The sequence below is a fragment of the Garra rufa genome, chromosome 7, assembly GCF_049309525.1.
Source record: "Garra rufa chromosome 7, GarRuf1.0, whole genome shotgun sequence".
NCBI lineage: Eukaryota > Metazoa > Chordata > Actinopteri > Cypriniformes > Cyprinidae > Garra > Garra rufa.
The window spans coordinates 20,969,397-20,990,426 of record NC_133367.1 but is presented as its reverse complement, the minus strand read 5'-3'; positions in this window follow the sequence as shown (position 1 = coordinate 20,990,426).

The window sequence follows — 21,030 nt, the reverse complement described above, 5'->3', positions numbered from 1 at the left end:
GCCACTTCCTAGGCCAATCGTCCAAATACAAGACCCAATATTTAAATGGAGGCACATCGGGGGTTACTCACCACTCGCCCTCTTCCCTTTGGAATAAAGGTTTTAAAAGTTCTTCCATTTAAATGGGCTCTTTCTTCCAAAAAAAAAATCGGATTCGGATATCATGTCTATCGCCCCATCCCTCGGTTCATCTCCCAACGAAGAATTTCCTCGCGTCTTTTAAAGAGAAGGGTCTGGATTCGAGTGGAGCTCCACTCAAGAGCGGAAATACGTCACCTCCACTTCCGACGTATGTTACGCCATATTGGCAAAGAACTTATACTGGGCAAATTCCAAATGGAAGTGCGCATCCCTACGCCCTACTCCCTCCGAAGGGCAGATCCCTTTGAAGTGAGTTCTTTTAAGGGAGTAGGGCATTTCTGTCTCTTTTAACCGTTTGGAACTCCCTTGGCGAAGGGAATGACTGACGAAATGTTACCTTGACAACGCTGCGCAAACGTGATCACTAACGGAAATCACTTCCGTGAAGTGACCATGGAATGTTCCCTTCGCTAACGGCCTTCTGGAAGGGCCCTTCGTGAAGGGATTAAGTTGCTCACTTTCGTTTGGAACGTCCCTACAAATGGCGTCCCCTTCTAGAAGTGCCCTTGAAGGGCGCAAAATAGCCGTTTGGAATTCGCCCACTGACAAGAAGCAAAGAACTTATTCTATACTCTTTGATATTGGTCCGGGCATGACGCGGTCGCCTTGATGGTCCGGGCAAAATTTTAAGACATTGCATATTTAAAACTTATTGTTTAATCTTTCGTTTTGTATTATTTATAGTTACATATACATGTTCGTAATATTTACATTTTCTGTACATTTTACCATTAAAACGTTTACCGTGGCAAATTATATGTGTATATAAATATATTTTAGAAAGTAGATCTTTTTTTATTGCACAATTAAATATTACAATAATGATGAATCACAATAAACCAATGGCTAAATGAACAATAAAAATTTGGCAAATCTTTCTAAGATAATTATTATTACATTTTTTTATTTTATATTTATACCTTTCAATGTAAGACAGAGATCAACATTTGGATCTTTATCTATATCATTTACTAATAATTTTCTAAGTTCTGAGGGAATGGCATTAATTACCATTACATACTCCTTTACAGGTATATGATTTTTTTTTTAAGAACTCTGCAAACGTAAGCACGTGACCATTAGAATTCAACAGTTGTGAAACCAACCAAACATTTTTTCTAAACCAATTAACTAAAAAAAAAGAGATTTATTTTGGTGTGTAATGTATTCATTATTCCAAATTAAGCACTTGTGAGGGGGAAAAAAATTATGATTGTATATCATTATCCATGATAATAATGCCTGTCTGTGAAAATTGGAAAGTTTTATGGGAAGCTTGCTAATATTAAAGTTACAATTAAGGAGAAATTCAATTCCACCTACTTTTTCAAACATAATATTAGGGATATAATACCATAATTTATCTTTTTTAAATGAACATAATTTTGTATCCATTTTTTAATTCAAATAATGATGTGTATTTTTCCAAATAAAATTATATATACATTTATTTATATCATTAATAATAACCATTGCAGTATAACAAACAAAGGACAGCATCACATACAGTTATGAGCTTCACAGAACAACAATATATTACACATATTGAAGAGAAAAAGACACCTCAAAGATGTACAACTAACTCAAGAATTTTAAAAGTTTTAATAGCTTTCGAGTTCAATGGTTTGGACACATTCTTAAAAGAGGCAAAAAAGACTTTAAATCAGTAAAAACAGTAAATAAAACAGTAGATCTATAATATCACTGGACATTAAATGAGAAGTTATTTTATTAAACATCTTAATTACAATTTGTATTTTAAACAAAATAACAGCATGTACATATCACAGTAAAATAATGTTCTCCATCCATTGAAATTTTACAAGTAGTTTGGTTATGATATGATAACCTCGTTGTAACTCGCTATTGTAGCGATGCTAAATTAATATGCTACAATAAAAAATAAAATAAAGTTGTTGTTTTTTTCAAATCGATGTATCAACACTAGCAATATGTGTTATGTTTTAAAATGTGCCGTTAAAGTTTGTATTCGAATTGTATAAATTGATCAAAAATTAAAATTAGTGGAGGTGACGTATTTCTGGTTTGAGGGTGGAGGTGACGTATTTCTGGTTTGAGGGTGGAGGTGACGTATTTCTGGTTTGAGGGTGGAGGTGACGTATTTCTGGTTTGAGGGTGGAGGTGACGTATTTCCGGTGGAGCTCCAGTACTTGGGTCCTCTTGCTTTTAAAGTGTTTGTGGGGGGGGGGGGGGGGGGGGCATTCTAATAAGAATGACATCAATGGGACGTGGGGATATATATCTATGTTTATAAAGAGTTGAGCCGCAATACTACACCATAACTAACGAGAAACAAAAATTCAAACCGAAATTATTTCAAATTGCTTGAAAAATAGTAAGCAGTGAAAAACACATCGTAATTTTTTAACAAGAACGAGCTGGGTCGTTAACATCATCGCGATGGCCAATCAAATCAAAGAAGTGCGACTGTAATTACCTTCAGCTAAACTATTCATATTTAATAACTGTTTCGCGATGTAAATGTTAATCGAGTGAGGGTAATACTGAAGGATGAACTTCTTTCAAAGTTAAGCTTTTTGAATTTGAAAAACAGTGATTCTTGGGAATTTGGATAAAACAGGTTTTTCAAAAAAAAAAAAATGTGTTTAATTACACCATCTGAATGGATATTATTATAGACCAAGGTCTTAGCTTTTCAGCAATGTACTGGTGTCACCTCCCAATTTTGTATTTTTTCACAAAATAGGCGTTTTACTTTTTAGCGTTTTACAACGTTTACTTTTTGCTTAAATCAAACAAAATATGTTTTTATTTAACAAACATATTTTTGTATTAAAAGAGACTATTACTTTAATAACTCATTAGCACTGGCAAAATATATTGTATGCATATTTATTTAAAAAAATTAAAACTCCCTCTGACGGTGGTGACAGTGGCCTCATTACAACATAAAATTCCAAAATGTATACCACTCAAGTCAACGCCTTCTTGTTTAACAACTTTATTTAACCATTTGGTCCAACAAATAACAATCCTGAGCACTGTGATAAAACATTTTTCAAATATTTCAACAGCGTCAGACAGAAAACCTGACGGTGGTGACAAAAACGTACTCGGTTACTAACGTAACCTCGGTTCTCTCTAGAGAGGGAACGAGTACTGCGTAAGTATCTTACGCTAGGGGAAAATCCTTTTCTGCGAGATATTGAAGCCAAAAATTATCCTTAATTTTGAAATAATGTAAAGCACGTTGCAGCAGCATACAGACATAGGCGAAACAGCTTGCGCGCCTATTGGCTGCTCTGCGGCAACTGCAGCAGCCTATAGAGCGAGGCCTGGCGCGACGCCAGATCCAATGAGGGTATTTCGCGCCCTTTGCCCTTTGCGTGCGCATGCACGGCAAGATACGCAGTACTCGTTCCCTCTCTAGAGAGAACCGAGGTTAAGTTAGTAACCGAGTTAGTAACGTTCTCTTACGAGAGGTCTCTCGTACTGCGTAAGTATCTTACGCTAGGGGACCCAGTGTAAAATGCTGTGCATGCTGAGATCTGACACCAAAGACCCAAGGGCGAAAGCCCGGGGTTCATACAGTTCATAATCACCTATAGAACTCACAGGGAGTCCGGGGAAGAGGGAGGGGCAACGCCGGACTCTTCCACATAGTGCAGCGTCACTCAGACGCTAAGTAAACGTACATACAGGGCGGGGTTACGGCCTGAGCTGACGTAAAAATAAGGGTCTTCACACAGTTTGCCCAGGCACATCTTTTGCTATTACTTTCACTGTCGACCCTAGAGCTGTGCTCAGTACACGCAGCTTTCCGAGCTGATAACATCAGGTCAGACAACACTGAACATCTAGACTGACAGCAATCTGGCCTGTAAGTCAGGAACCTCCAGGTTGTAAAACCTTATAAATGTAGACGAAGAGGCCCAGCCCGCCGCCGTACAAATATCGTGCAAGGCAATCCCACTTGACCAAGCCCACGATGAGGCCACGCCCCTCGTGGAATGTGCTCTGACACCTAGCGGGCACTGCATGCCCTTCGAAGCATATGCCAGCGCAATAGCATCAACTATCCATCTGGATAAGCTCTGTTTCGACGCGGCCAGTCCCTTGGGACGCCCATAAAACGAAACAAAAAGCTGTTCTGTCTGTCTAAAAGCAGACGAGCGTCCATTTCCTCATCAGTGACCGGTAGGGCTGACAGCGCGATGACCTGTGCCCTAAACGGTGTGTTGAGGGATTTTGGAACGTAACCATGTTTGGGTTTGAGTATGACTTTAGAGTCATTAGGTCCTACCTCCATGCACGTCGCACTCACAGAGAGCGCGTGCAAATCCCCTATGCGCTTCACTGAAGCGAGAGCCAGCAGAACACAGTCTTAAGAGACAGGTATTTCAAATCAATCGTCTGCAGAGGCTCGAATGGTCCACCTTTCATGGCCTCTAGTACCACAGAAAGGTCCCATACGGGGACTGAGGGAGGTCTGGGGGGACTCAGTCTTCTAGCTCCCCTCAGGAAGCGAATAACTAAATCGTTCCTTCCTATTGACTGACCTAGCGTTGTCCTCGAAAACGCTGTTATGGCCGCCACATAGACTTTGAGTGTGGACGGGGTTCTGCCCTTGTCCAGCAGCTCTTGTAGAAATGAAAGCACCTCCATCACACCACAGTTAGTGGGTGACGAGCCGCGGGCTGCGCACCAACCCGAAAACACAGACCATTTTGAGGAATAGAGCCGTCTCGTAGAAGGGGCTCTAGCCTGCGTGATCGTGGTTAATACTCCTTTAGGGAGTTCATCATATATTCGCTGGTGGCCCAGACATGAAGGGACCACAGCTCTGGGTGAGGATGCCAAATCGAGCGGCTGGCCTGAGAGAGAAGGTCTCTCCTCACTGGTATCGGCCACGGGGCATTGCTCGTCAGCTGCATTATCGCTGGGAACCAGGGCTGGTTTTCCCAAAACGGCGCTACCAGCAGTATTGAACATCCTTTTTCCCTGACCCTCTCTATCACCTGAGGAAGGAGAGACACGGGGGGAAACGCATAGAGATGACGGCGGGGCCATTCGTGGGCAAGCACGTCTCTGCTTTTTGAGAAAAATTCCAGACAGTGAGCGTTGTTCAGAGACGCGAACAGGTCTACTTTCGCTCTGCCGAATTTTTTCCACAGTAGTTGTACTGTCTGTGGGTGTAGAGACCATTCGCCTGCTGGAACGTTGATCCTGGACAGTCTGTCTGGCCCTATGTTTAGAAGCCCCGGCACATGCGCTGCTTTCAGCGAGCGCAGGTTGCGCTGAGCCCATACCAGGAGGTGTTCTGCAAGTCTGTATAGGTTTTTGGACCTGAGACCGCCCTGGCGATTTATATAAGAAACCACTGACATGTTGTCCGAGCGGACTAGTACATGGTTTCCTTTTATTTGGGGACAGAAGCGCATCAGCGCGTTCTGTACTGCCAGCATTTCGAAGCAGTTGATATGCAGGAGCTTTTCCCGTTCTGACCACTGGCCAAAAGACGGTCTGCCCTCGAGCAGAGCCCCCCATCCCGAGGTGGACGCGTCCGTAGACACCACTTTTATTCTCGAGGAAGTCCCCAGGCTTACACCTGACTGGAACCAGTCGATTACTTTCCACGGTTTCAGGGCTGTGACACATTTCTGATTGACCGTGAGACGAAGCCGACCGGACGCCCATGCTTGACGCGGGACGCACGCTTTCAGCCAGAACTGCAGTGGGCGCATGCAGAGCAGACCCAGCTGGAGAACTGATGATGCTGAGGCCATGAGACCCAGCATTTTCTGAAATTTTTATTTTTATTTTTTTATATATATTTTTTTTTAAGCGGGACAGACGCGCCGCAGCGGAACGAGCCCGATGTGCGCAGAATGTCTGCTGCGCGCTGTGGTGATAGCCGCGCTGTCATTGACAGCGAGTCCAATTCTGTGCTCAGGAAGGAAGCCTTCTGACTGGGAAACAGAGAGCTCTTCGCCCAATTGACTCTGAGACCCAAATTCTCGAGGTGATCGAGTAACATGGTCGTGTGTTCCACAAGCACTGAGAGAGATTGCGCTAGAATCAGCCAATCGTCCAAATAGTTCAGTATGCGCACGCCTTTCAGTCTGAGAGGAACGAGTGCTGCGACCATGCACTTCGTAAATGTACGGGGTGCCTGGGACAAACCGAACGGCAGGACTGTGTACTGATATGCCTGGCCCTCAAAGGCGAATCTCAAAAACCGCCTGTGACGTGACGCTATCTGTATTTGAAAATACCCGTCTTTCAGATCCACTGACACGAACCAGTCTCCTTGGCGAACTTGCGCGAGGATTTTTCTGGTCGTGAGCATCCAGAACCGACGCTTCACCAGCGCTTTGTTCAGTTGCCTTAGATCTAATATGGGTCTGAGACCACCGTCTTTTTTCGGTACCAGGAAATATCTGCTGTACAGCCCTCCTTCGCTTTGAGCTTGAGAAAGGGGCTCTATGACTCCTTTGCTCAATAGTTTCGCCACTTCGGCTCGAAGCAGGTGTGCTGCTTCTGTCTGCATTGTGGTCTCGACGCGCGCTGTATAGTGGCGCGGGCGTCGGTGAAACTGTAGCGAATAGCCTCCTTTTATATTGTCCAGCACCCATTTCGAAACCCCTGGAAACTTTTCCCATGCGTTTGTATGAATAGCTAGAGGTTGAATACGAAGCGTGCTCCGTTCGTTCAGTAACGGAGTGGTTTCGGTGTGCTGTGGCACAAGAGACGTGCTCGTGACATTCGGGGCGCGGGCGCTGATAGCGGGAACTATTATGTCTGTGTGTGGATGTGGTTGTGTGGCAACAGGCACATTTAACACACTGCAAACAACGTTCGCCTGCATATAGGGAATGCCTTTTGGTTTTGTTTTTACAGAAACCTTGAGGCGTGCATAATGTGATGTCTGTGGGCACTGTGAAGTGGGCACGTTTACCACATGTGAAGCGCAATCGATCTGAGTCGATTTTATGTGCGCGGGACCTGTGTGACAGGTTGTGCTTGTGTGTAGTGATGGGCACTAAGTAGTGGGCATTCTTACTACACATGAAACACCATGGGCCGTGGCCGGGACTCCAGAAAATACACTCTATTGGGGGTTTATCTGGGTAGCCGTGAAAACAACCTTTGTGTGCAGGCAAGCGGGCGACAGAACCGGCTTGTTGGCTGCAGAAAACACTGGAACAGTCACATTTAACACACTCTAAACATCGTTCGCTTGCATGGAGCGAATGCACGTTGATTTCATGCAAAACGTGCTCGTGACATTTGAGGCATAGGACACGCTGATAGCGGGAAATGCCAATTCGATTGTCATAGGCTTCACTAAACGGATTTCAACGGTGTGGCTCTGGATCGTACGGGTTCCACTTCTTAGGCCAATCGTCCAAATACAAGACCCGATATTTAGGTGGAGGCACATCGGGGGGTACCCACCACTCGCACTCTTCCCTTTGGGATAAACGTTTAAAGTTCTTCCATTTAAATAGGCTCTTTCTTTCAAAAAATTGGATTCGGGTATCATGTCTGTCTATTGCCTCATCCCTCCAGTCATACCAATTCCTTGGCACCCCGTTCATCTCCCAACGAAGAATTTCCTCGCGTCTAAAGTCATGGCATTAAAATGCTCTAGCACTCTGAAACTTGGTTTCCTTGTTTTCCCAAGACCAAACTATTGACAAAGAACAGTGTTTTTGCACTATCCTGTGTCCTGTCTCTGTATTGTATTTCTAAGTAATCTTCATCGGTTTGTGTCTGCTGTTCAGCACTGCTCTTCCTAATGAAGTTCACCATTCTATGTTTTGACACCTTTTCTGTCTGTGGATTGTATACCAGATAAGCTGGGCTATTTTTACTGTACCCCACAAATATTCCCTTCTCACATCTAGGATCCAATTTCTTATGATTGTGTTTGTACGCATAGCATTCTGATCCAAAAACCCACATTTTAGAAAGGTCTGGCTTTCTTCCTGTCAACATGAAGTATGGAGTATTCTTAATTCTGTCATTATAGCATCTGTTTCGGATGTGAGTTGCAGTTTGGACAGCATAAGGCCATAGAACTTTTGGTAATCCCTTCTCTATTAGCAGACACCTTCCCATTTCAAAGATGGTTTGCCATTGTCTCTCAGCTGTACCATTTTGATGAGGAGAGTAGGGAGATGACGTATCACGTCTTATACCCTTTTCTCGTAAAAGTGACTGAAATGCATTGCTTGTGTATTCTGTGCCATTGTCTGATCTTATGCATTTGACTCTACCGTATGGTGCACTGTCTGCAAGGAACTTCTCTGTCGCTAGAGTAGTGTCACTCTTGTTCTTAAGGAAGTAAACAGATACTGCCCCTGAAAAATCATCTGTGAACAGGGGCGGCTGGCCCATGGTGGGCGATAGTGCATCGCCCTCCTTGAGCCACACGAAAAAAGAGAGGTGAAAAAGAGTCTTATTTTGCTGGTCCTAGTCTGCATACTACTGTACAATCAACTGCCTGAATGTCACTTTCCAACCTAAAACCCTGCCCCCTTGGGGCGATCTCAGTCAGATTGAAAATCGCCCCAGCCGGTCTCCTAGAGTTATATTGTGAGATTTATTTATTTTTATTTTTATTTTTCAAATTTTGAACCCTACAATGCATTTCAATGGGCACTGGGAGGGCTCGCCCCAACGTAATTTCGTAATACGCTCTGATGCGTGCTCGAAGATGTACAGCACGCACGCGTAGCGAGACGTCTGAATGCATTGGCCATGCTTTCAATGGAGAGGGAACTTGTCAGGAACATGCCTGATTTTAATGAGAGGTTAATTGATCACTGTGCCTGCTTAAAAGAGAGGTGATCAAAATTTCAATACAAGTGATGTGTGTTATTAAATGGTGCATTGTTTATGTTATCATGGTCGTAGCCAGCTACGAGTTCGCCGAAGTCCAGGCCCTCTGTCATTTTTTTATATTCACAAATAAAATGTCAAGCTCTTTGAATGATTATTTAGCCGTTTAAACCACCTCATATCACATAAGTGTTTGCAATTCATGTTGCTGCGAGAAGCTAGCGCAGTGAACGGGGCTTGAGAACACGTTGAGTGAGAGCGCGGGTGCAGCAGCCTCCATTTGTTGCCAGATCCACCTATTATGCGTGTTTTTTGACTCGTTTGTCCAATTTAGTGTGACACTTTGGAACGTTTATAAAGTGGAAAGTTGAACGTTAGTTTTATGCCAGTGTCATTATTCTAACGTTATTTTTATAACTTGTTAAAAAATACAAATTTCTTCAGCTAAAAAAAAAAACTTTCCATGTAAAACATTATACTGAATAAAAAATCTTTCACAATCATCTACATGTCTGTCTATTTTGAAGTTTAGGCTATATGTAGTGCATTTGTGGGTGTTATAGCACAATTCTTAACACCTTACTTCGGACCTCACTAATTTTCAAACCCTGTTTATGGCCTTGTATGTTGTATGTTGTATTCTTCAAATGTTTTTTTTTTTACTCTTAGAGGGCAAACTAGTTGATGACAATGTGTCTCTTGATGGCCATGGTGGAAGTGTTTCAGTGTATTTGGAACCATTGCGATAAAAATAATATAGCTATTCAAAATACTGTACAGTTTGTACAATTCATGCCTAATGTTGCCAACTAGGAACAGGGAAACCAAATCAAACAATGTAATGTAATGCTGTAAAGTTGGCTATCTGAATTGTATCATAATTTTACCCATTAAAGCGGTTATCTTTACCATCATCGGAACAGGTGCCCCCCCAGAGATATTTGTCAGGAGCCGCCACTGTCTGTGAATGAAACAGCAGGTCCCATTGAACCAACTTCTCAAGATGGATATAAGTATGCAAAGTCAGTGTGTACCAACTCTAGGGCCTCACCAGCTTTTGTGTCAGTTTTCCTATTTCTGTTGTTGATGAACTTTCCCTCAGTACAAACATTACAGTCTAATTTGGCATTACCTGTGATTTTCATACCCTCAACCACTTCAGGTCATTTCAAATATATATTTTAGATATTAATAATTGAGGGGTGCACAAGATTAAAAACATTAAACAAGATTCATTTTCACTCAATCTTAAATATTTTAACTTGTAAGACAACAAACTCAACATTTACCATGAGATCAGTAAAACGACAACGAACATTAAGATGTGATTGCACTTGACTAACGTAACGTAAAAGTATGGGCATGTAGCGGCAGTGTGTAGGGGCAAACAAAGATGTGGAAGGTGTGCAGGTGAACATGAGTACGGAAAATGTGACGAAGGAGCTAAATTAAAGTGTTGTAATTGTGGAGGGGAGCACAGCTCAGCATATCGTGGATGTGAAGTCAGTAAGAAAGCAGCAGAAGTCCAGAGAGTGCACAAGGGATTTCATATGCTGAAGCAGTGAGAAGAGTACCTGGTGAAGTAGAGAGGCCAAAGGAAAAAGTTATAGAGGGTAACATGATAAATTCATGTTCTGGATGTGCCAAGATTAAGGAAGATACACTGATAGTGGGAAAAAATGATTTTATTTTATTCATTGTTGATGTGATTAATTGTACAGCGCAGACTGAGAAGAAGACTGAGAAGATCAAGATAATAGTGAGATCAGCCGAGAAATATCTCGGAATCAAAGGTCTGGGAAAAGAAACAGTGGAAAGAATGTTAGGTGGGGGAACCACTAGTTCTCAAGCATGGGATGGAGATTTTGCAGTACATTAAATATATTGCAATGGAATGCAAGAAGTTTGGTTGCTAATGGTCAGGAATTTAAACAGTTCATATCAAATTTACAGGATAAACCTCATGTCATATGCATACAAGAAACATGGTTAAAGCCAGAATGGGATTTTGTTATAAATGGGTATAATGACATAAGGAATGATAGGAAAGACAAAATAGGTGGTGGTGTAGCATTTTTTAATTAAATATAATGTAATTAATATAGGAAAAGAGCAAGAGTCACTAATGGTGAAGATTTGGGTAGGACAAGATGATATTACAATTATTAATTATTATAACCCATGTGAAAGGTTAGATTATGTTGCAATGTTGGTGGATTAATACAGGATAAAATGATATGGTGTGGCGATTTTAATGCACACAGCACATTATGGGGTAGTAACTGCACAGATAGAAATGGTGCAAGTATAGAAGAATTTATAGATGAGAAAAAATGAGTGTGTATAAATGATGGAAGAGGAACTAGATATAACAGTTCTCAAAATAAAGAAAGTGTAGTTGATTTAACTCTAACATCAAGGGAGATAGCAAGTATCGCGAAATGGGAGGTTCTAAATAAAACTTTAATTGGTAGTGATCATTATCCAATAATGATTAAAGTTGGAATAGAAGTATATCAAGATGAGTTAAAGAAAATATCAAAATGGAATTTTAATAAAGCAGACTGGAATAAATTTCAGATAGTTAATAAAATTAAATATGAAGAGCTTTTTAAAAATCCTATAACTGAGGTGAATGAGTTCAATGAAAAGTTGGTGTCATTAATTATACAGTCAGCAGAGGAAACTATTCCAAGAAGTGTAGAGGGTCAAAGGAGAAAAAGTGTTCCTTGGTGGAATGAAAATTGTAGTAAAGCTATTAAAAATAGGAATAAGGCTTTTAGACAATTAAAAAAACGTATCATTGGATACATTAATTGAGTATAAAAGGGCACAAGCAATAGTTTGGAAAAACATAAGAACAGCTAAACGAGTTTATTGGAAGAATTACTGCAATACTATAGGTAGAGAGACTCAATTATCAGATACATGGGGAATGATTAAAAGAATGAGTGGTATAAAAAGAAAATATGAATTACCAGTGTTATGTCAAAATGGGAAAATGGCAATTAGTAGTATTGAAAAGGCAGAGATGTTGGTGCAGGTGCTGGTGAAGATACAAAGCTCTGAAAATTTATCAGATGCAGATAAACAAGAAAGGATTAATACAATTGCGTTAAATCGTAATATAACTGATAGAAGAACTTCGATAGGAAAGGATTATGACTTACCTTTTAATATGTTTGAATTAAAGAAAGCTATTTTAAGTTCGAGGAAAACGTCTCCGGGGAAAGATAAAGCTTTTTAATATAGTATGGGAAATAGGGAAAATTCCATCAGCATGGAAGCAGTCAGTTATTGTGCCAATTTTAAAGCCTGGAAAAGATGCATCTGATCCTACAAATTATAGACCAATAGCCTTAACTTCTCAGTTAGGGAAAACAATGGAAAGGATGGTTACAGATCGACTTACATTTATCCTAGAAAGTAAAAACTTGCTCTCACCATATCAAAGTGGTTTCCGTAAAGGTAGAAACACTATGGATGCTATATTATGTCTTGAATCAGAGATTAGGAAAGCTCAGACAAACAAAGAATGTGTAGTAGCTGTTTTCTTTGATATTGAAAAAGCATACGATATGTTGTGGAAAGAAGGACTCCTTATTAAATTAAATAAGTTAGGTGTAGGGGGTAGGATGTATAATTAGGTATTAGACTTTTTATTTGGTAGAACTATTGAAATAAGAGTTGGTAAGGAATATTCAAGTATGCATTTTGTAGAAAATGGTACACCACAAGGTAGTGTATGTAGTCCGTTGCTTTTTAATATAATGATTAATGACATTTTTAAAGAAATTGATCATAGTATAGGAAAATCGTTATATGCGGATGATGGGGCTATTTGGATTAGAGGAAGAAATGTGGAATATATGCAAAAGAAAATGCAGAAAGCAATTTTGGTTGTGGAACAATGGTCACATAAACGGGGTTTTAAAATATCAAAAACTAAATCTCAGGTCATTTGTTTTTCTAAGCAACATAAGAGAATTTCACTAAACTTATACGGTCATGAACTTGAACAAGTTAGGGTCATCCGATTTCTTGGAGTACTATTTGATGAAAAACTGACTTGGAGACAACAAATTGAAAAAATAAGATCAAAGTGTAAGAAAATTAGCAATATCTTGCGTTGTTTGTCAGGATTAGATTGGGGAGCAACTAGGTCTTCCTTGAGGAATATATGGGCTCTTATGAGGTCAACCTTTGACTACGGTTCAATTGCTTACATGTCAGCAGCTGAAACTAACCTTAAGAAATTAGACATAGAACAAGCCCAAGCTCTTAGAATATGCAGTGGAGCTTTTAAAACATCTCCGGTTGCGACAATGCAGGTAGAAACTGGGGAGATGCCACTGAGTATTGGAAGGCTGAAACTTATGCTTTCATACTGGGTTAATCTACAAGGACATAGTGAGTTACATCCTGCAAAGAACATACTGAAGGAGTGTTGGGAACATAACAAATCTAATTTCAGGAGCTTTGGATGGATAGGAAATATTAAAGCAAGGATAGCTTGTCTTCACTCTATTCAGTATTGTCCTACTGTCCCATAGTCAGAAATATCCCCTTGGATGTTTATAATGCCATTAGTTGACTTGCAGTTACAAAAAGAAATTAAAAGGAAAATGAAGCTAATGCCTGTCTGGAACATAGTACAAAGCTATATAGAGATGTGTTTTGCAAATAAAATAATTATATACACAGATGGTTCCAAGAACCCTGAAAATGGACACACAGGTGCTGCAGTGTACATCCCACAATGTGAGGAAATTGTTAAAAAGAGAACAACAGATCATCTCTCAGTTTATACAGTAGAACTTGTAGCCATAATGTTAGGCTTACAGTGGATAGAACAAAGAAATAAAAACAATGTAGTAATTGCATCTGATAGTCTCTCTGCTCTCAATAGTACACTGTAAAAAATGATTTGTTGACTCAACTTGACTTGGTCAAGTCATCTTTTTGCAATGACTCAGTTAAGTTTAGCAAACACTAGGTGTCAAGTTCACTCAACTTAAACGTAGTTGTTGAAATAACTTACAGTAAGTTGAGCCAACTTACAATATCAATTAAAGAACACTTGAACTTTTTTGAGTCAACTTATTTTTTTATGTTTTCTCAACCATTAACCAAGTCTAACTGACATAACATTTTTATTTTTCCAAAATATTCTAACTTAACTACTTGAGTTTACTGGACTTCATTGCTTTGACAAGTAGTTTTAGATATCTCTGCAATCAGATTTTTTTAATGAAATTAACACAACAGCAAAATTGAAACTCTCAGCATTTATTTTTTAAACAGATACATTGCATTTAAAAACCTTCACATATACACAGCTCACACAAACAAGTGTAAACTTCCCTATGCACAAACCCTATGCCCTCTATGCACCACATCTTAGTGCCAAAATAGTACAAATAACTCTCATTGTCATTATCAGATATTTCCATTGCAGAAACAAGTGTACATGAAGAATTCACAATAAGCAGTGTTAAAAAATCTTCACATTAAACTATTCAAAAATGGTCAATTGCCAATTGTAGAAGCATGACAAGGAAAGAGGAAGCAGTACAAAAAAACAATCTTTGGACAAAAAATAAAAATACCAATGTTTCATTTAAACAATCAGATCTAAAACAACAATTCTCTTATAAGGAGAAGTTAGTTTTCAAAACAAAAAATTACAGATCATTTCCTCACCCCCATCTCGTCCAAGATGTTTGTGTCTTTCCGTCTTCAGTCGATAAAATTATATGTTTTTTGAGGAAAACATTTCAGGAATTATCTCCATTTAATGAATTTCAATGGTGCCTCAGGTTTGAACTTCCAAAATGCAGTTTAAATGCAGCTTCACCCGGCTCTATACGATTCCAGCCAAGGAATAAAGATCTCATCTACGATCGGTCATTTTCAAAACAAACTGACAATTAATGTATTTTCTTGTCCAGGGCTAAAAATATATAGTAGAAATATTTTTATTTTCTATACAACTGCTTTGCAAAGATGTGTATTGTGAAAAGTGATAAACAAATAAACTTGAATTGAACTTAGACAATACAAGCTTTTTAGGTTAAAAAGAATATAAATTGTTAATTTGTTTAGAAAATGATCAATTGTTTTACTAGATAAGACCCTTCTTCATTGGCTGGGATCATTTGGAGTCATTTAAATTTTGAAGCTGCATTTAAACCACATTTTGAAAGTTCAAACGTGGGGTACTATTGAAATCTATTATATGGGGATAATTCCTGAAATATTTTTTTTATCAAGGAACATAATTTCTTAGTGACTGAAGAAAGAAATACATGAACAAGTTGGATGTCAAGTGGCTGAGTAAATTTTCTGCAAATTTTAATTTTGGAAGATAACTTCTCCTTTAAACTTCAAACCAGTACAATGATTGAAAAAAAAAAAAAAAACAGAACAGTACAAGAAAAAAAAAAAAGATTTAGTTTGTTTCATGTCTTATCGAAGTAGCCTGCTCTTCAAGGATTGAATTCTTGGGTGTAGAAGTCCGATCAGACTCCAATAAACAGATAAATCATAAGTGAATCTTTTGGGTAGTTGAGGATTAACACGAACACCAGGCCCATCAGGTTCAGAAAAGCATTAGGTACATCACTAAGGTGACGCATTACCACTTCTTCCTCAATCACCAGGGGATTGTCATTGTAGAAGGCTGGGAGACGTTCCATCATATTGTCCACAACCAATAGGAGTCCAATCGCCACACCATTGATTCCATCCTCTTCACGGTCACTGGGCTTTATAGAACATAAACAAAACAAGGTACTATTACTCAAAAGCAATTACACAAGCATAGTCCCCAGACCCCCAAAAATTAAGAGACCTAATGTTCAGTTTACACTTGTTTTTTTTCATAAAGCTCTGTTTACACCAGTGCGTATTCCTTTTAAAATGCCTACCTTTTGCTACGGTTAACATTTACACTACTTGTGCATTTTTGAATGGAGACTTTTGAATAAGCTACAGACCCCGTTTTAGCTTGAAAACTCCAGGGTTGCATTTTAGTGTAAATGGACCAAAACAGAGACTTTTGATAACGATGGCGTGGCTGCCCACATTCACTCTGCGTATGCTTAACCATCTTAAACAATAACATCTTTCTAATTGTTGTAACAATATGTATAGATAGACGCCCCTTTCGAACGCTCCAAGCATGTAGATGCTTCTGCCATCTAAGTAACAGGGCATCTGCCTATACACATCTATGGCTGCACGATAGTCATGTGACATTCGTTTTTAGTTGTGTAGTGTAGACTGAGAAACACAGTAAGCAGAGTAAACACCAGTGTAGACGAGGTTTTAATTTTAAAACACAAACGCACTAGTGTAAACGGGTTGTACATTTTTAAGCTTACCTTGCATGTCTTCATGAATTTTGTAGGAATCTCTCTCATGTCCCCAGCAATGCTGCTGTCATCATCTTTTGGTTGTTGTCTGTAAAATATAGGATGGTTAAAGTACCAGCTTTATTCATTCAATCATTTGGTTTTCTTTATTCATTTATCTTTTCTCCCTCTCATCATGTCTTTCATGTTTTTTATAACAAAGATAAAATATCAATAACATTTTATAACATAGATAAAAACACAAAAACAATAATTTTAAATTTGCACATTTAAACTTGGATAATTTTGTTAATTTGTTATCTTTTTGTTCAGCACAAAATAAGATTTAATAGTGGCTGTAACATGCTCATGCCATCAAAATCAGGGTTGTCTAACCTGCTTCTGGAGGGCCAATAATTTATTGCAGAGTTTAACTCCAACCTGGTTAAACAGATCTGTCTGGAACTTTAAAGTGATCCTGAACATCTTGAATACTTGGTTGAGGTGTGTTTAATTGGGGTTAAAGCTACACTTTGCTGGATCTTGGCTCCCCAGGAGCAGAATTGGGCACCCCTGCCTTACATTCATTGGGGGTTGTAACAACACTTTAAGGTTACCAAAAATATGATAAATGTCATTTACTCACTAACATGCCACTCCAAAAAAATAATAATAATAATAATAAATTAAATGTACATGTTACAATGAAAATGATCAGTGTTAAACTGTCAAAGTCTGCATTAAATCAATATTTACAAAATTTATTAAGGTGAACAATTAATCAATGCAAGTTAATCCTCTGAATTTTTTTTTTATCTGCTTCCGCTTTAGAATGGCATTCTTACTGTTTCATTGTATGAAAATATGTCACTATCACTATTTTAATGATCTAGGAGAAAAAGGGTCATAGAGGTTTGGACAAACAAGAAGGTGAGTAAATGATCAGATTTGTAATTTTGGGCAGAGAAAGACTGATTTAAAATAAATGTACTTACATCATTATCAAGGCTCTCCAGTGTTGAACTCATATCTGGAATTTCCTCATGATGCTTTGACCTGAAAAACTGTATCAGCTTTGAGAGATGATCATCTAGGCCTTGAAACAAAACAGACTTGCTCCGGTCCTTTGATACAAGCCTGGTGATCTATAAAAACAAATGCATTTACAAATTTAACAAATTTCATTTGAAAGAATCGGTTAAAAAACGGTTCACATCACAAGTAATAATATCTATTTGTCCCAGCAGATGAAAATATGCTCAAACACATTCAAATAAAGTAATTCGCGATCATATCATCAGTTAAATCATCATCATAATATTGAAAAAGTAACCAAGGTTGTTATGTACAAACAAATGTTTAGTCTTTAGCTTTGTACAGACAGGACGATTCGTCTAATAAAGCTTAACAAACAACGTGCATACAAAAATAAACAGCAAATTTCATTTACGTTTTCAAAGAACAGTTATTGCATGTTCCTCATGTTAAAAGTGCTGTTTGATATAACTGATAGATCTTTTATCTTCCAGTGGGCTCACGTTTTATTTGTTATTAGCTTACATTTCGCCATATTCGCAGTGCCTTTACTGGAGATCCGAGAACCGCGGCTGTAACAGTTCGTTAGCTTTTAGCACACACAAATGCTCAGTATCAGGTACTTCTATACACTTTGATATCAGCTGTTAGCTCGTGTTCGTCGGTTCTCTCAGCACAGCGTGTCTCACAGCATGTCAGCGAGTTAATGGCGTAACATAAAATAACTACGAATTCGCCGTGCAATGTGCGTTTCTTCTGATTGTTAATCGAGTTGCAACATTACTAGTTAGCGAAATGTGATAGCCTGAAATCAAAACGCGGACAGTGAGCAAAACAAGCCTTAATTAACATTAAAGAAAGAACTAATCAGGGGATACTTACTCATTTCGTTATTTGCAGTCCATAACGTCCATCTGTTTTCGTTCAAATGCAGGCTTAGCATTGTTCTGGCATGATCAGCAACTTGTCGTGCAGAAAATGGCGGATAGCCCGTCTTTCTCAACTTGGTTCAAATAGTACGTCATCATGACGTAGAGTTCCTTGCACATGCGCAGTACGCAGAAAATTGAGAGAACATATGTTTTGTTGTTATTAGGGCCCGAGCACCGATGGTGTGAGGACCCTATTGAATCTGCTCCGTTTATTATTATTATTATTATTATTATTCTTCTTATCCGGAATGAATCGCATTTTTGAGGGCCTAAACATACCCGAAAACTAACGAAACTTTGCACACACATCAGACCTGGCGAAAATGGACGTCTGATATGGGTTGCAGAAGTGGGTGTGGCAAAATGGCTCAATAGCGCCACCTTTACACGTTCCGCGGTGTGCGCATTCAGCTGTGATTATCGTACATGCACAAAAATCGGTACACACATGTAACACACCAATACCTACAAAAAAGCCTCTTGAGATAAAATCCGAAACCCAACAGGAAGTCGGTTATTATTAATTTTCTCAGCAAAATTTGTGTCATTTTTGCCATTTTCAGGTGTCATACTTGAACGAACTCCTCCTAGAGATTTATTCCGATCAACACCAAATTTGGTGAGTCTAATCTAAAGCCCTTTGTGACATTAAATTGTGAAGATCTAGAGTTTTCATCGGAGGGCGTGTCCGTGGCGGCCTCGCAAATTTCGATGTTTCGCCATGAAAAAGGAAGTTGCTATAACTTAGGCATAAAATGTCCGATCTGTCCCAAACTTCACATGTGTGATAACACTCCTGACCTGAAGACATCTACATGCCCATATTCAGTTATAGTCATAGCGCCACCTGCAGGCAACAGGAAGTGTCATGCTGTACTCTACAACAAACTCCTCCTAGAGATTTATACAGATCAACTCCAAAATCGGTCAGTCTAATATAAAGGCCTTAGCGATGTTAAATTGTAAAGATCTTGAGTTTTCGGTAAAGGGCGTGTCTGTGGCGGCCTGACAAATTTCGAGGTCTCGCCATGGATATAAAACTTGTTATAACTCAGCCATAAAATGTCCGATTTGCCACAAACTTCACATATTCGATAAGAGTCCTGGCCTGAACACATCTCAAGGCCAACATTCTATTATAATCACAGCGCCACCTGTTGGCAACAGGAAATGACTTGTATCAAACTCCTCTTAGAGATTTAATGATATTAACATTATATTTGGTCATTCTGATCTAGAGGCCTTAAAGATGTTAAATTGCGAAGATCTTGAGTTTTCGTTAAAGGGCGTGTCTGTGGCGGCCTGACAAAGTTTGATGTTTCGCCATGGACATAGAAGTTGTTATAACTCAGCCATAAAATGTCCGATCTGCCTCAAACTTCACAGGTTTGGTAAGAGTCCTGGCCTGAAGACACCTTAAGGCCAAAATTCAGATATTATCATAGCGCCACCTGTTGGCAGCAGGATATATCATATCTTTCACTAACTCAAACATACCAAGGTCAATCTGCACCAAACTTCATATGTTTGATGAAAGTGGTGGCCTGAACACATCTACATGCCAATAATCAGTTATATGCATAGCGCCACCAGCTGGCAGCAGGAAATTTGGCACATTTAAGTGACTGACATATTTCTCCTATTTTTACTTTATTAAAAGCATACTACCCACCATTTGCTGTTTTCCTAAAGCCACCGGTCGGCGGTGAGCCCGTGTGCGAGGGCCCGTTCATCGCTGCTTGCAGCTTTAATATCAACATGTTATTTAAAGTTTTAAATTTCTCTTCAAGTTGAGGTTGGTACAACTCATCCTGTTGTGTAGTGAGACACTGCAAGTTGACAGGATATGGTTTCACTTGTCCACCTGACTAAAACTCAGAATCATTTTTTACAGTGTATACACAATCTGGGAAATCATGCAGACTTGATATTTTAAATAAAATATATCAAGCTATATATAGGTTACATAATAAAGGTTTTAATGTATCATTTGTCTGGGTTCCTGCACATGTTGGAGTGAAAGGAAATGAAGAGGTTGATGTATTGGCAAAACAGTCTCTTAAATCACAAACAGTAGACTTGGAAATTGCATTAAGTAAAGCTGAAGCTAAAGCAATAATTAAAGTTCATACACAAAGCAAATGGCAGGAATATTGGAATATTAATGACACAGGTAGACATCTGTATAACATTCAAAAGATAGTTGGATGGGGAAGAGATTTGGGTAGAAACAGAAGGGAAGAAATGGTCATAACCCGTATTAGAATAGGACATACAGGACTCAATAAAACACTCCATATAATAGGTAAACATACAAATGGATTATGTATATATTGTAATCAACTTGAATCTGTACAGCATGTGATAGTGGAATGTCATGCATATGAAAATGAAAGGAAAATATTAAGAGATGCATGTAGAGAATATAAAGTCAAATTTCAAATGGAAAATATATTCGGAGCAGCACTTAAGAAAATATTTGTACAGTTAATCACATTCCTGAAAGAGACGGGTCTGTTTGAGAGAATATAATTAATTTTTTTTTTTTTTTTTTTTTTTAAATATGTAGTTTGTCTGCCAATCTCTTGTTCCACACTCCAGTCCAGTTGGTGGCGGTAAAGCACCTATCAGTTGGTTTGCCAACCGCCATAAAACGCTTCAGAAGAAGAAGAAGAAGATTTGCCTTCATACTGAAGAGCCAAAACCCGTACGATCCAGAGCCACACCGTTGAAATCCG